This window comes from Aotus nancymaae, unplaced genomic scaffold, assembly GCF_030222135.1.
Source record: "Aotus nancymaae isolate 86718 unplaced genomic scaffold, 86718_ANA_hifiasm-v0.15.2.pri h1tg000003l, whole genome shotgun sequence".
Classification (NCBI taxonomy): domain Eukaryota; kingdom Metazoa; phylum Chordata; class Mammalia; order Primates; family Aotidae; genus Aotus; species Aotus nancymaae.
This window is the reverse complement of record NW_026988414.1, coordinates 54,494,914-54,510,143: the sequence shown is the minus strand read 5'-3', so window position 1 is coordinate 54,510,143 and position 15,230 is coordinate 54,494,914. Positions and strand designations below refer to the sequence as shown.

At 37.3% G+C, this 15,230-nt stretch overlaps 1 protein-coding gene across 7 annotated transcripts in view; it reads left to right on the top strand.

The window, feature by feature from the left end:
• Nucleotides 1-15,230, top strand: part of CNTLN (centlein) — a 374,623-nt gene that overhangs the window by 136,950 nt on the left and 222,443 nt on the right. The gene's annotated exons all lie outside the window — the stretch shown is intronic.

Below are 15,230 nucleotides of genomic sequence, written 5' to 3'. Positions count from 1 at the left end.
AATTTAAAAATAAGTAATAAATAAATGATAGGTATGTTACTGCCATTCTGGTACACATTGGGTGGAGTTTCTTTGGTAAAATTTGTCTGTGATTTTTCTTTCATGTTAGTGGGCATTGGTAAGGGGGTCAAGTTAGTGCTATGTATCACGTACTTTTTATAGTTCCATTGGGTAAAATATAGTTTTATAAATTTAAATATAGCATTATGTATTTAGTTCAAATGAGAAACTGTTTACTATTACTGAAGCCAATAAAATTGAAGTGAATTAGAACGTTAAAAGATTCCTTGTATCAGATTTTAAAAAGTTTCTCATCATAAGGGTCAGGAAAAGTAGAAGCTTTATAGATGGTAGACTGGTTGACATATCAATTCATGGTGTAATTACTTTTAAAGCAATAAGGAAGTCAGAAAATAATTTAAATAGGAATAGAATCTTAGATTTGAATGAAATTTAAAAATTGTTAGTTATTCTTATCTTCTTCCTAATAAGGTAGTATAGCATTTAGTCTTTTCTTGAAATTTTTAGTTTGAAAATTTCTCATGCTTTTCAAGACTGCTATTTTCATTTTATATTGTTTAAATTTTTGAACATTGTTTTACTTGTACTTAGTTGATATTTGCCTTTTTTACAATTACCACCTATTTATTGTAGTTCTTTATCTGGAGAATCTCAGAAACAATCTAATTCCTATTATGTAACATAGCTCAGTGGTCTGAGGCAGTTATCAATGACAACATTTTTTTTTACTAATTGTTCAACTCCTCCTATTTCTTACATAAGCTCTTTATGTACATGTTTCACAGATGGTATCATGTTTTGGGTTACCTTTTTGACTGTTTTCCATATTGTCAATCTGCTTAAAATATAACATCTAGAACTACATAAAATATTTCAACAAAGACCTTTCCAGTTTAGAGTATGATGGTGCTAGGCTATTATAACAAATATGGTGTCCATTCTAGGATACAGTGCAGTGTTAAGGACATGGGATGTAACAACTATGTTTTCTTCTACGTTTTGCCTAAGTTTGTATATTTAAATGTAGTGTATTGCAGGAGCTGTAAGTTATTATAAATAAAGCAGTAATATTCACAGATGCGCTTTTTCTTATACAATAGTAAAAGAATAAAAGCTAATGAGCCATGTGTAATTGTAAGAGTCTGATTATAAGGACTCATAGAGACATACGGCCTATGTAAATGCAGGAACAAAACACCAAATGCTTCATGTTCTCACTTATAAGTAGGAGCTATACATTGAGCACCCATTGACATAAACATAGGAGCAGTAGACACTGTGGACTGCTAGACAATGAAGGGAGTAAGGGTCCATGGGTGGAAAACCTACCTATTGGGTACTATATTCACCACCTGGGTGACAGGAATCATACTCAAACCTCAGCATCAAGCAATATAGCCATGTAACAGAACTGCACATGCACCCCCTGAATCTAAAATAACAGTAGAAGTTTTGAAAAGAAGGACTCACAGAGAAGGATAATAGCATAGAGTTGGTTGTTTGGTGCAGCAGACTTTGTCTTGAATCTTCATTATAGGGTAGTAGTCGAGATGTCTACAATGTTTCTCCTGAGTTATCTTGTATGAGGACTATGGTTGGATGTACTACGTGTCTTGTGTCTTTCATCATTATTTCTCTGGCAGAGGGTGGTTATGATATACCAGTCCCAGTTTATTGAATCTTTATGTTGTACTCAAGACATACAAAGCCATAATTGTGGAAAAAGTAGTCTAAGTACTTTCTTACTTGGATACACTTTTCCTCACTGATAAATGATGGAGCTACTGTTTTTTTATGGATTTTCTTCTTTGGAGTTCATAGTCATTTATTTATTTATTTATTTATTTTTACACTTTATCTAGTTTCTTTTAATGGCAGCATTTTGCAAAACTATAGTACAATATTACAACCAGGTTATTGACATACAATCTACCAATCTTATTCAGATTACTCCAGTTTTACCTGTATTTGATATGTGTGTGGGTGTATGTACATTTTGTTGTGTGTGTATACATATTCAGTTATATGCAATTTCATCATGTGCAGATTTGGGTCTTCACTACCACATTCAAGACGCTGAATGAGGATCTCTTGTGTTGCCCTTTTATAGTCAAATCCACTTCCTTTCACCTTGTCCTGTCCCAACCCGTGTCAGCCACTAATCTGTTATCCATTTCTAAACTGTTGTCATTAAAAAATGTTATATGAATGGAATTCTATAACATGTTACCTTTTGGAATTGGCTTTTTTTCACTGAATATAAATCTCTGGAGACTCATTCAAGTTCTTTGCATCAAAAGATTGTTTCATTTTTATTACTAAGTGTGTACAGTCATGTACCACATAACATTTTTTCAACAATGGACCACATATACGATGGTGGTCTCATAAGATTATATTTGTGCATTTTTACTGTTCTTCTTCTCTATTTAGTTATGTTTAATTAAACCAATATTTACCACTGTGTTGTAGTTGCCTGGAGTATTCAGTACAGTAGCATGCTATACAGATTTGTACCCCAAGAGCAATAAGCTAAACTATAGAGATTAGATTATAGTAGACTATCCCATTTGGTTTGTGTAAAAACCCTCTACGATGTTTCGACAAAAACAAGATCACTCAACAATCCATTTCCTAGAATGGATACCTGTTGTTAAGTGATATGTAACTATGTGTATTACTGTACCACAGTTCGTCTCACCATTTATCTGTTGAAGGACATCTAGACTGTTTCCAGTTTTTTTATTATTATGAATAAAGTTGCTATGAGTATTTGTAAATAGAATATTTATGAACATAAGTATTTATTTTTTGGTGATAAATGTGTAAGTGTGTGATTTCTGGTTTGTAGGATAAGTGCATTTAATTTTACCAAAAACTTCCAAGCTTTTTTTTACAGGGGCTATACCATGTTACATTTGCACCAGCAACGTGTGAATGATTTAGTTTCTCTGCATTTATGCTGGTAGTTAATGGTATTACTGTTTTTTATTTTAGCCATTCTGATTGGTATATAATGAAATTCCATTGTGATTCTAATTTGCATTTTTCTGATGGCTAATGAACAATTTTTTATGTGCCTTTGTCATCTGTATATTCCCTTCTTCGAAATATCTGTTCATATATTTTATCCATTTTCTAATTGGATATTTTTTTTTAATTGCATTTTTTTTTTTTATTGCATTTTAGGTTTTGGGGTACATGTGAAAAACATGCAAGGTTGTTGCATAGGTGCATACGTGGCAGTATGATTTGCTGCCTCCCTCCCCTTCACCTATATCTGGCATTTCTCCCCATGCTATCCCTCCCCAACTCCCCACCCCCCCCGCTGTCCCCCCTCCCCCCCAACAGACCCCCGTGTATAGTGCTCCCCTCCCTGTGTCCATGTGTTCTCCTTGTTCAACACCCACCTATGAATGAGAACATGTGGTGTTTGATTTTGTGTTCTTCTGTCAGTTTGCTGAGAATGATGTTTTCCAGGTTCATCCATGTCCCTACGAAGGATGTGAACTCCTCGTTTTTAATGGCTGCATAATATTCCATGGTGTATATGTGTCACATTTTTCCTGTCCAGTCTATCATCGATGGGCATTTGGGCTGGTTCCAGGTCTTTGCTATTGTAAACTGTGCTGCAATGAACATTCGTGTGCATGTGTCCTTATAGTAGAACGATTTATAATCCTTTGGATATATGCCCAGTAATGGGATTGCTGGGTCAAATGGAATTTCTATTTCTAGGTCCTTGAGGAATCGCCACACTGTTTTCCACAGTGGTTGAACTAATTTACACTCCCACCAACAGTGTAAAAGTGTTCCTATTTCTCCACATCCTCTCCAGCATCTGTTTTCTCCGGATTTTTTAATGATCGCCATTCTAACTGGCGTGAGATGGTATCTCAATGTAGTTTTGATTTGCATTTCTCTAATGACCAGTGATGATGAGCATTTATTCATATGTTTGTTGGCCTCATGTATGTCTTCTTTTGTAAAGTATCTGTTCATATCCTTCACCCATTTTTGAATGGGCTTGTTTGTTGTTTTCTTGTAAATCTTTTTTATCTCGTTGTAAATTCTGGATATCAGCCCTTTGTCAGACGGGTAGGCTGCAATAATTTTTTCCCATTCTGTTGGTTGCCGATTCACTCTATTGACTGTTTCTTTTGTCGTGCAAAAGCTGTGGAGTTTGATTAGGTCCCATTTGTCTATTTTGGCTTTTGTTGCCAATGCTTTTGGTGTTTTGGTCATAAAGTCCTTGCCTAAGCCTATGTCCTGAATGGTTTTGCCTAGGTTTCCTTCTAGTGTTTTTATGGTGTGAGGTCTTATGTTTAAGTCTTTAATCCATCTGGAGTCAATTTTAGTGTAAGGTGTCAGGAAGGGGTCCAGTTTCTGCTTTCTGCATATGGCTAGCCAGTTTTCCCAACACCACTTATTGAACAGGGAATCCTTTCTCCATTGCTTGTTTTTGTCAGGTTTGTCAAAGATCGGGTGGTTGTAGATATGTTGTGTCGCCTCCGACGCCTCTGTTCTGTTCCATTGGTCTATATCTCTGTTTTGGTACCAGTACCATGCTGTTTTGATTACTGTAGCCTTGTAGTAGAGTTTGATGTCCGGTAGTGTGATGCCTCCCGCTTTGTTCTTTTTGCTTAGAATTGACTTGGCTATGCGGGCTCTCTTTTGGTTCCATATGAAGTTTAAGGTGGTTTTTTCCAGTTCTGTGAGGAAGGTCATTGGTAGCTTGATGGGGATAGCGTTGAATCTGTAAATTACTTTGGGCAGTATGGCCATTTTCACGATATTAATTCTTCCTAACCATGAACATGGAATGTTTCTCCATCTCTTTGTGTCCTCTCTTATTTCGTTGAGCAGTGGTTTGTAGTGCTCCTTGAAGAGGTCCTTTACGTACCTTGTTAGTTGTATTCCTAGGTATTTTATTCTCTTTGTAGCAATTGTGAATGGCAGTTCGTTCTTGATTTGGCTCTCTTTAAGTCTGTTATTGGTGTATAGGAATGCTTGTGATTTTTGCACATTGATTTTGTATCCTGAGACGTTGCTGAAGTTGCTTATCAGTTTCAGGAGATTTTGGGCTGAGGTGATAGGGTCTTCTAGATATACAATCATGTCGTCTGCAAATAGAGACAATTTGACTTCCTCCTTTCCTCGTCGAATACCCTTTATTTCTTTTTCTTGCCTGATTGCCCTGGCTAGAACTTCCAGTACTATATTGAATAGGAGTGGTGAGAGAGGGCATCCTTGTCTAGTGCCAGATTTCAAAGGGAATCCTTCCAGTTTTTGCCCATTCCGTATGATATTGGCTGTCGGTTTGTCATAAATAGCTTTTATTATTTTGAGATACGTTCCGTCGATACCTAGTTTATTGAGAGTTTTTAGCATAAAGGGCTGTTGAATTTTGTCAAAGGTCTTCTCTGCATCAATTGAGATATTCATGTGGTTTTTGTTTTTGGTTCTGTTTATGTGGTGAATTACATTTATAGACTTGCGTATATTGAACCAGCCTTGCATCCCCGGGATGAATCCTACTTGATCATGGTGGATAAGCTTTTTGATGTGCTGTTGTAATCGGCTTGCCAGTATTTTATTGAAGATTTTTGCAACTATGTTCATCATGGATATTGGCCTGTAGTTTTCTTTTCTTGTTGAGTCTCTGCCGGGTTTTGGTATCAGGATGATGTTGGTCTCATAAAATGATTTGGGAAGGATTCCCTCTTTTTGGTTTATTTGGAATAGTTTCAGTAGGAATGGTACCAGTTCCTCTTTGTATGTCTGGTAGAATTCGGCTGTGAAACCATCTGGGCCTGGGCTTTTTTTGGGTGGTAGGCTCTTAATTGCTGCCTCGACTTCAGACCTTGTTATTGGTCTATTCAGGGTTTTGACTTCTTCCTGGTTTAGGCTTGGGAGGAGGCTACTGTCCAGGAATTTATCCATTTCTACCAGGTTTTCTAATTTATGTGCATAGAGTTGTTTGTAATAATCTCTGATGATGGTTTGAATTTCTGTGGCGTCTGTGGTGATATCCCCTTTATCATTTTTTATTACATCTATTTGGTTATTCTCTCTTTTCTTTTTTATTAGTCTGGCTAGTGGTCTGTCTATTTTGTTGATCTTTTCAAAAAACCAGCTCCTGGATTTATTGATTTTTTGTAGGGTTTTTCGTGTCTCTATCTCCTTCAATTCTGCTTTGATCTTAGTTATTTCTTGTCTTCTGCTAGGTTTTGAGTTTTTTTGATCTTGCTCCTCTAGCTCTTTCAATTTTGATGATAGGGTGTCAATTTTAGTTCTCTCCTTTCTTCTCATGTGGGCACTTATTGCTATGTATTTTCCTCTAGAGACTGCTTTAAATGTGTCCCAGAGATTCTGGTATGTGGTGTCTTCGTTCTCGTTGGTTTCGAAGAACATCTTTATTTCTGCCTTCACTTCAGTGTTTATCCAGTCAAAATTCAGGAGAAAGTTGTTCAATTTCCATGAGGCTGTGCGGTTCTGGGTTGGCTTCTGAATTCTGAGTTCTAACTTGATTGCACTGTGGTCTGAGAGACTGTTATGGTTTCCGTTCTTTTGCATTTGCTGAGGAGTGATTTACTTCCAATTATGTGGTCAATTTTAGAGTAGGTGTGATGTGGTGCTGAGAAGAATGTATATTCTGTGGATTTGGGCTGGAGAGTTCTGTAAATGTCTATTAGGTTTGCTTGTTCCAGGTCTGAGTTCAAGTCCTGGATATCCTTATTAATTTTCTGTCTCGTTGGTCTGTCTAATATTGACAATGGTGTGTTGAAGTCTCCCACTATTAATGTGTGGGAGTCTAAGTCTCTTTGCAAGTCTTTAAGAACTTGCCTTATGTATCTGGGTGCTCCTGTATTAGGTGCATATATATTTAGGATCGTTAGCTCTTCTTGTTGCATTGATCCTTTTACCATTATGTAATGTCCTTCTTTGTCTCTTTTAATCTTTGTTGCTTTAAAGTCTATTTTATCAGAGATGAGAATTGCAACTCCTGCTTTTTTTTGCTCTCCATTTGCTTGGTAAATCTTCCTCCATCCGTTTATTTTGAGCCTTTGTGTATCCTTGCATGTGAGGTGGGTTTCCTGGATACAGCACACTGATGGGTTTTGGCTTTTTATCCAATTTGCCAGTCTGTGTCTTTTGATTGGGGCATTTAGTCCATTTACGTTTAGGGTTAATATTGTTATGTGTGAGTTTGGTCCTGTCATTTTGATGCTAGCTGGCTGTTTTGCCCATTGGTTGATGCAGATTCTTCATTTTGTTGCTGCTCTTTACCATTTCGTGCGTTTTTGGAGTGGCTGGTGCTGGTTGTTTTTTTCTATGTGTAGTGTCTCCTTCAGGAGCTCTTGTAAAGCTGGTCTGGTGGTGATGAAATCTGTGAGTACTTGCTTGTTCACAAAGGATTTTATTTTTCCTTCACTTATGAAGCTTAGTTTGGCTGGATATGAAATTCTGGGTTGAAAGTTCTTTTCTTTAAGGATGTCGAATGTCGGCCCCCACTCTCTTCTGGCCTGTAGGGTTTCTGCTGAGAGAGCTGCTGTGAGTCTGATGGGTTTCCCTTTGTGGGTAACCCGACCTTTCTCTCTGGCTGCCCTTAGTATTTTCTCCTTCATTTCAACCCTGGTGAATCTGATGATTATGTGCCTTGGGGTTGCTCTTCTTGAGGAATATCTTTGTGGTGTTCTGTGTATTTCCTGGACTTGAATATTGGCCTGCCTTGCTAGGTTGGGGAAGTTTTCCTGGATAATATCCTGAAGAGTATTTTCCAGCTTGGATGCATTCTCTTCGTCACATTCAGGTACACCTATCAAACGTAGATTAGGTCTTTTCACGTAGTCCCATATTTCTTGTTGACTCTGTTCATTCCTTTTTACCTTGTTTTCTCTAATCTTCCCTTCTCGTTTTATTTCATTGAGTTGATCTTCGACTTCTGATATCCTTTCTTCTGCTTGGTCAATTCTGCTGTTGAAACTTGTGCATGCTTCGCGAAGTTCTCGTGTTGTGTTTTTCAGCTCCATCAATTCACTCATATTCCTCTCTAAGTTGTCCATTCTCGTTAGCATTTCATCAAGTCTTTTTTCAACGTTCTTAGTTTCTTTGCATTGTGTTAGAACATGTTCTTTTAGCTCACAGAAGTTTCTTATTATCCATTTTCTGAAAGCTGTTTCTGTCATTTCATCACACTCATTCTCTGTCCAGTCTTGTTCCCGTGCTGGTGAGGAGTTATGCTGCCTTGTAGGGGGAGAGGTGTTCTGGTTTTGGGTGTTTTCATCCTTTTTGCACTGGTTTCTTCCCATCTTTGTGGATTTATTCGCCTATTGACTTTGTAGTTGCTGTCTTTCTGATTTTGGTAATTTTAAGTTGCAGCAGCTGAACTCATAAACCCCCTTTTCTTCTCCCCAGGTGTTCTGGCCGAGGGGGTTAGCGCTTTATGCTTTTCAGCTGTGTTGCTACCGTTTTCCCTGCCCACAAGGTGGCAGTCTAGTCACACTCAGCCTGCAGAGGCTTTGCTGAGCTGCTGTGGGCTCCGCCCAGCTTCCGTGTGAGCTTCCCTGCAGTCCTGTGGGTGTAGTTAGAACTGCTTCCACTATGCTGGCCCGCCCCTGTAGTGACGGAGTCTCTGTAGTGGCGGGTTGTCTTGGTTACGGAAAATTGCCCCGGGAACTGCAGGGTGTTTCCCGATGGAGGACGCCCCTCCCCCACAGAGCTGGACCGTCCCGGGTTCAGCCGTGTTTCCAGAGGAGCCCTCTTTGCCCGATAATCTCTTGGCTTGCCTCCTTGCCACAGCTCCCCTTGCTGGCCCAGAGGGGACACAGTCTCATTCACTTTGCTCAAGGAGCCGCTTCTCCCCACCTCCGGTGCAGGCTGAGCTGCTGCTCTGGTCCAACCAGCGGCGCTGGGAACCCGTGGAGCTTCTCCGCCTGTGAATCTCCTGGTCTGTGGGCAGTTAAAATCCGCTGCCCTGTGTGCCGCTGCGTCAGCCGAAGCAGCGGCTCTGAGATTCGTGGTGCTGCCTTGTCCGGGGGTCTCCTGGCTTGACTCCCTGCTTCAGCTCCCCTTTCTGGCTCAGAGGGAACTCTGTCTCTCTCGCTCTGCATAAGAAGCCACTGCCCCCCGCCCCAGGGCGTAGGCTGAGCGGCCACACCGCCCAAACCAGCGGCGCTGGCGACCCGTGGAGCTTCTCCTCCTGTGAATCTCCTGGTCTGTGGGCAGTAAAAATCTGTCTGGAAATGCGGCGTCCACTCACCCTCTGCGCCTTCTCTCGGAGCTGCAATCCCGACTTCCTCCTAAGTGGCCATCTTGGATCCAAAAGCCGTCATTTATTTTTTATTGAACATTTGATCCATGTCACCCCATTGTGCTAAAGGATATTTTTGTGAACTCTACTTCAAATGATTTTTGCCCAGGTTACAGTATAAATAAGTATATACAGTCATTCCTTGGTATATGTGGGCGATTGGTTTCAGGCCTCAATGTAGATACCAAAGTCTACAGATGCTGAAGCCCCTTATATAAAATGGCAGTATTTGCATATAATTTATGCACATTCTCCTGTATACTTTAAATCATCTTTAGATTACTTATATTAAATATATCATACAATATAAATGCTATGTAAATAGTTGTTATACTGTATTTTTTGTTTGTATTGTTTTGTTTTTATGTATTTTGAATTATTGTTTTTGATCTACTGTTGTTTGAATATGTGAAAGTAGAAACCACAGATACGGAAGTCCAACTCTATGCATAAATAATGATGTACATGTCTGTAATCTATATAGAGCATGTTAATATATTTACCTAGCCATTGCATAAAAAGGGATAACCAATTAAATTGCCTACCCAAAACTTTGCCTGAATAGGTAATGGTTCTACAATTAAGGGTGAGAATTTTTGTTAGAAATTGAGTCAAGACAGTGCAGTCATGATTTTGGTTCGGAGAATCTTCAGACAAAATCCTGAAATTGGATTAATACATCTGGATTGCTGGTTTTCCCAGGTACTTAGCAGAAGCAAATGAGTTTTCTTTCGAGAATGATAAAACAATCTGGACTTAAATTATATCTAAAGTTTTACAAAATAAGGTCTAGCAGATAGTCAGAAATAACAAGTATGTAGTAAGGAAAGAATAAAAAGATATGAGAACTAGAAATGAAAGAAGAAATCCTAATTATTTGCTAAAACATGATTGATTCGCATAGAGAATGCAAAATAATTTATATATAGTTTAATAAGTAAATTTATCATGCTTGGTGGATACATGATCAGTATATAAAACTTAATTGCTTTTTTTACACCAGCAAAATATATTAGGAAATTAAAAAGAATTTAATTTACAGTATTACTGGAAGTATGAAGAGCAAATATAATGAAAAATGTGTATTACCTCTATTCAGAGAATTCTACAAACGTTGAGAAAAATAAAAGGTCTGTTATGTGCAGGGAAATAACAGCGTTCATGATTTGGAAGATTCACTATGATAAAGATGCCAGTTCTCTCTGAATAGATGTTAGATTCAGAATAATACTGATCATGGATGATCAACAACAGGAAACCATTACCACCCTTATCCAGAAGGGACAAGAATTAGTATTCTGTGACAGAGGCTGCCCAATAAAAGCAGTAACCTTAGACAGAGGAACACACGCACTATCAAACTGTAGCTCAGCAGAGAGTGAGCTGGGTAAATAAGTATCTTGACCTCTTTCTCTTTTTTACTCTGGAATCACCATCTAGTGCCTCCAACTGCTGAAACTCAGTCAGAGCCAGAGAACAAGAAGCAGTATAATGTAGTCTGTAAAGAAGCTGGTCTCCTAGGCTAAGCAGAGTAGAGATGATGAAGATTGGCCTATTCTTAGTTACTACTCTTTTTCAGAACTTTTCTGGTCATTATTCCCTGTTAATTTTTGCATATGAACTTTAGAGTAAACTTGCTTATTTTTTCTTTGGTATGTTGTTAGCACATAAAATTTATAATAATCTAAGAAGAATTGACATCTTTGTGATGTTCTGTCTTCTTGTCCCAGAATGTGGTGTGTCATTCCATTTGTTTCGGTCTCTGTGTCTTTCTCAAATAGATTTTGAACAATTTCTCATTAAATTTATTCCTAAATCTTTGATGTTTCTTGTTACTATTTTAAATGTAATTTTTCCTTCTCATAAAGCTTTCAAATGATTTTTCTTTTATTGCGTATAGTTTTATTGTGCGGTTTTTTGGGGTGGATTAAGTATTTTGTTTTCACTGTGAATCGTGCTATGATTATTTTGGTATAAATGATAAATGTGAATTATATAAAAATAAATGCATGTAGTACAGGAAAGTACAAAGAAGGTGAAAGAAAAAAAATTACACTAAAAATGCATCCCTAGAGAAATAACAGCCATAAAATTTTTTGAGCATTGTTCTAGATTTTTCTCAGTCATTATTTATAAATTGAGGATTGGGTAGACAGACTTTTTAAATAAAAAAGACTATTTTGCACATGTTCTTTTGGTAACTAATAACTTTAGTTTTTTTTTCATATAATGAAACAATATGACTGTGATGTGAAATTGAGATTATTACATCTTAGATAATTATTTTTTCTCTATAAGGAAAACTATCTTTCTAAAACTAAGAACAAACATATGAAAAACCTTGGAGATTTATGTTATTATGTTTTTTTAAGCTACATTTCATCTTTAGCTGATTTTTGTACTCTGCTATGTACACTCTGAAATGAGCACATAAATTCAGCCATTTTGACTCCCCACAATTTGTGTCTTAAGAATTATAGCATTTATTTCCTCTTGTATAATCATAGTGAATGCAGATGTTTAGGCATAATTCTATATAGTACTTCAGTGTTCATCATTAAACTTTTTACTCTTGATTTGTTCATTCCATACTGTTTGTTTTGACTCATCTCATGAGCCCATCTTTACCAGGGCCTTCCCTATTGCTACGTTATGGTTTCTGTCCCTGTTGGCATCCATTTTAGTCATGTGACTTATTTTGGTCAGTGGAATGAGAGTCCTGTCAAATGTTTTAAAGGAGCCATTGCTTGATTTGCCTTTGCTTTTTACCTTTTTCCAGAATAGCCTATTTCCACAACAGTCTGATGCTCCAGTTTGGGTCTTAGAATAAAGAAAAGCAAATGTAATGTGAACAAGCAGTAAATCTTTGTTTTTGTAAGGTGTCAAGTTTTTTTTTTTAAGCTGTAGAACTAGGTAGATAAGCTGTTCGAAACCCTCTATTAGTGTTTTCTACAAAACCTGATTTTTAAAAGGATATTCCTAATTTATCACCTGGCCTATTCAATTTTTTTGATAGCATCACTGCTATGGTTTGAGTATTTGTCCCATCCAAAGTTCATGTTGAAATTTAATCCTCGGTGTAGCAGAATTGGGACATTGGGACTTTATAAGGCAATTGGGTCATGAGGGCTCTGCCCTCATGAATGAATTAATCCACTCTTGTGAATGAATTAATCCACTCATGTATTAATGGGTTATCATGGGAATGCAACTGTTGGCCTTATAAGAGGAAGAAAGACCTGAGCTAATATTCTCAGCTTTATCACCATGTGATGTCTGGTACTGCCTCAGGACTCTGCATAGAGTCCCCATGAGGAAGAAGGCCCTCACCAGATGGAAACCTTCAACCTTGGACTATTTTAAGAATAACTGCAAGAAATAAATTCCTTTTTCTTTATAAATTACTCAGTTTTAGGGATTTTGAGTAACCAAAATGGACTAAAACAATCGTTAGACTAAAACAATCACTGAATGATTATTAGATTTATATTTCGGCAATACGATATAATCTACAGAACTTAGCATCCCTCATGAGATGGGAAGCATTGCTGGTTCTCAGCATCTTCTCTTTCAGCGAACCCAGATTTTCTTTAATTCCCTTTGATACATATCTAGAGGAACTTCTCAAGTTTGAACTTAACAATTTTGTGCTGTATAATTTTGATTTTGCTTATAACTACTCTCATTATGGATTTAAAGCTATGGTGACATTTTTTTTGATATCAGTCCTTTTTTGTTATCTTCTTCATTTCATTCATTCAACAACCATTTTCAAATAGCCTAGTAAACAGAGCTTGAGTCAGGGATTACATACTGATTGCTTACTTGGGAGATTCACTTCCAGTACAAAGTGGGTAAAAGAACAAGAATCTGAGGCAGGAAAGAATAAAAAGTAATTGGAGGTAATGCATTGTTCTAGCCACTGCTTCATGATAAACCATGAAGACATCAGGTCACTGACTTAACCACCCAAGAACAGAGAAACTGTGCCCTGGAGCAAGCTGTCAGATGGAAGAAGATAATTTATCTTTCTTGTTTCCTTTTGCATTTTGTCTTCTATTTGTTCAAGTTTGTTGTTGCTCATACTGTCTCCTGTATAGTGGCATTGTTTATCCCAGTCTGGAAAAGTTAACGAAGAAAAAGACTCTAGGCATGCAGCTGGTTATCCTCGAGTGATGGAGTCATGTGAGCTGTATATATTTGGTAGGCTGATGTAGCAATTAGTAGGCTGAGGCAGAAAAATGGACTCAAAATTCTAGTAGCTAGATGAAGTTGAATCTTAAAAGATGCCTAAGATGTGTCCCATGCAACAATAAATATTTAATAAGAGACAGGAACTGTCCTAGGTGCTTTGTTTATAGCACTGAACAAAGAAGTCCCTGCCCTCACAGAGATGTCCTTACATCTTTGCTTTCTATTGCTTTTTCACAAGGGCATAATGTCTTATTTTTTGTACTTTTTCTTCACTTTTCTTCCAAGTTCTTATGTTACTTCTACTCAGAGGTATACATTTCCTCTGAGTATGCACAATTACATTTCTTTTTTTTCTTAAATTTATCCCACCCCTTTTAAGATATCATATTTTTCTTTTTAAAAATAATTTTGTTTTAAGTTTCAAGATACATATGCAGGATGTGCATGTTTGTTACATAGGTAAATATGTGCCATGGTGGTTTGCTGCACCTATCAATCTATCACCTAAGTATTAAGCCCCTCATATATTAGATATTTATCCTGATGCTATCCCTTCCCCTGCACACCACCTGCCCACTGACAGGCCCCAGTGTGTGTTGTTCCTCTACCCTGTATCCGTGTGTTCTCATTGTTTAGCTCCCACTACATGTGGTGTTTGGTTTTGTGTTTCTGTGTTAGTTTGCTGAAGATAATGGCTTCCAGCTCTGTCCATGTCCCTGCAAAGGATATGATCTCATTACTTTTTATGGCTGTATCATATTCCATGGTGTATATGTACCACATTTTCTTTATCCAGTGTATCATTGATGGGCATTTGGGTTGATTTGATGTCTTTGCTATTGTGAATAGTGCTGCAATGAACAGAACATATCCATATATCTTTATAATAGAATGATTTATATTCCTTTGGTTAGTAGGCTATTTGTTACTGTCCCTTCAGAACTTGTTATTGGCTATTCAAAAATTCAGCTTCTCCCTGGTTCAGTTTTGGGAGGATGTATGTGTCCAGGAATTTATCCATTTCTTCTAGATTTTCTAGTTTATTTGCATAGAGGTATTTATAGTATCTGAAGGTTGTTTGTATTTCTGTGTGGGTCAGTGGTGATATCCCCTTTATCATTTTTTTAATTGTATCTATTCGATTCTTCTCTTTTCCTCTTTATTAGTCTAACTTGTGGTTTATCCATTTTGTTAATTTTTTCAACAAACCAGCTCTTGGATTCATTCATTTTTTTTGAAGAGTTTTTCATGTCCCTTATCTCCTTCAGTTCTGCCCTGATCTTGGTTATTTCTTGTCTTCTGCTAGTGTTGTAGTTTATTTGCTCTTGGTTCTTTAGTTCTTTTAGTTTTGATGTTAGGATTTCAACTTGAGATTTTTCTATTTTTTTGATATGGGCAGTTAGTGCCATACATTTTCCTCTTAACACTGCTTTAGCTGCATTCCAGAGACTCTTGTATGTTGTCTATTTGTTCTTACTGATTTTAAGAACTTCTTGATTTCTGCCATAATTTCATTATTTACCCAGGAGTCATTCAGGAGCAGGTTGTTCAATTTCCATGTAGTTGTATGGTTTGAGTGAGTTTCTTTATATTGAGTTATAATTTGATTGCGCTGTTTTCTGATAGACTGTTTATTATGATTTCAGTTCTTTTGCATTTACTGAGCAGTGTTTTTCTTCCAATTACATGATCGATGTTAGAG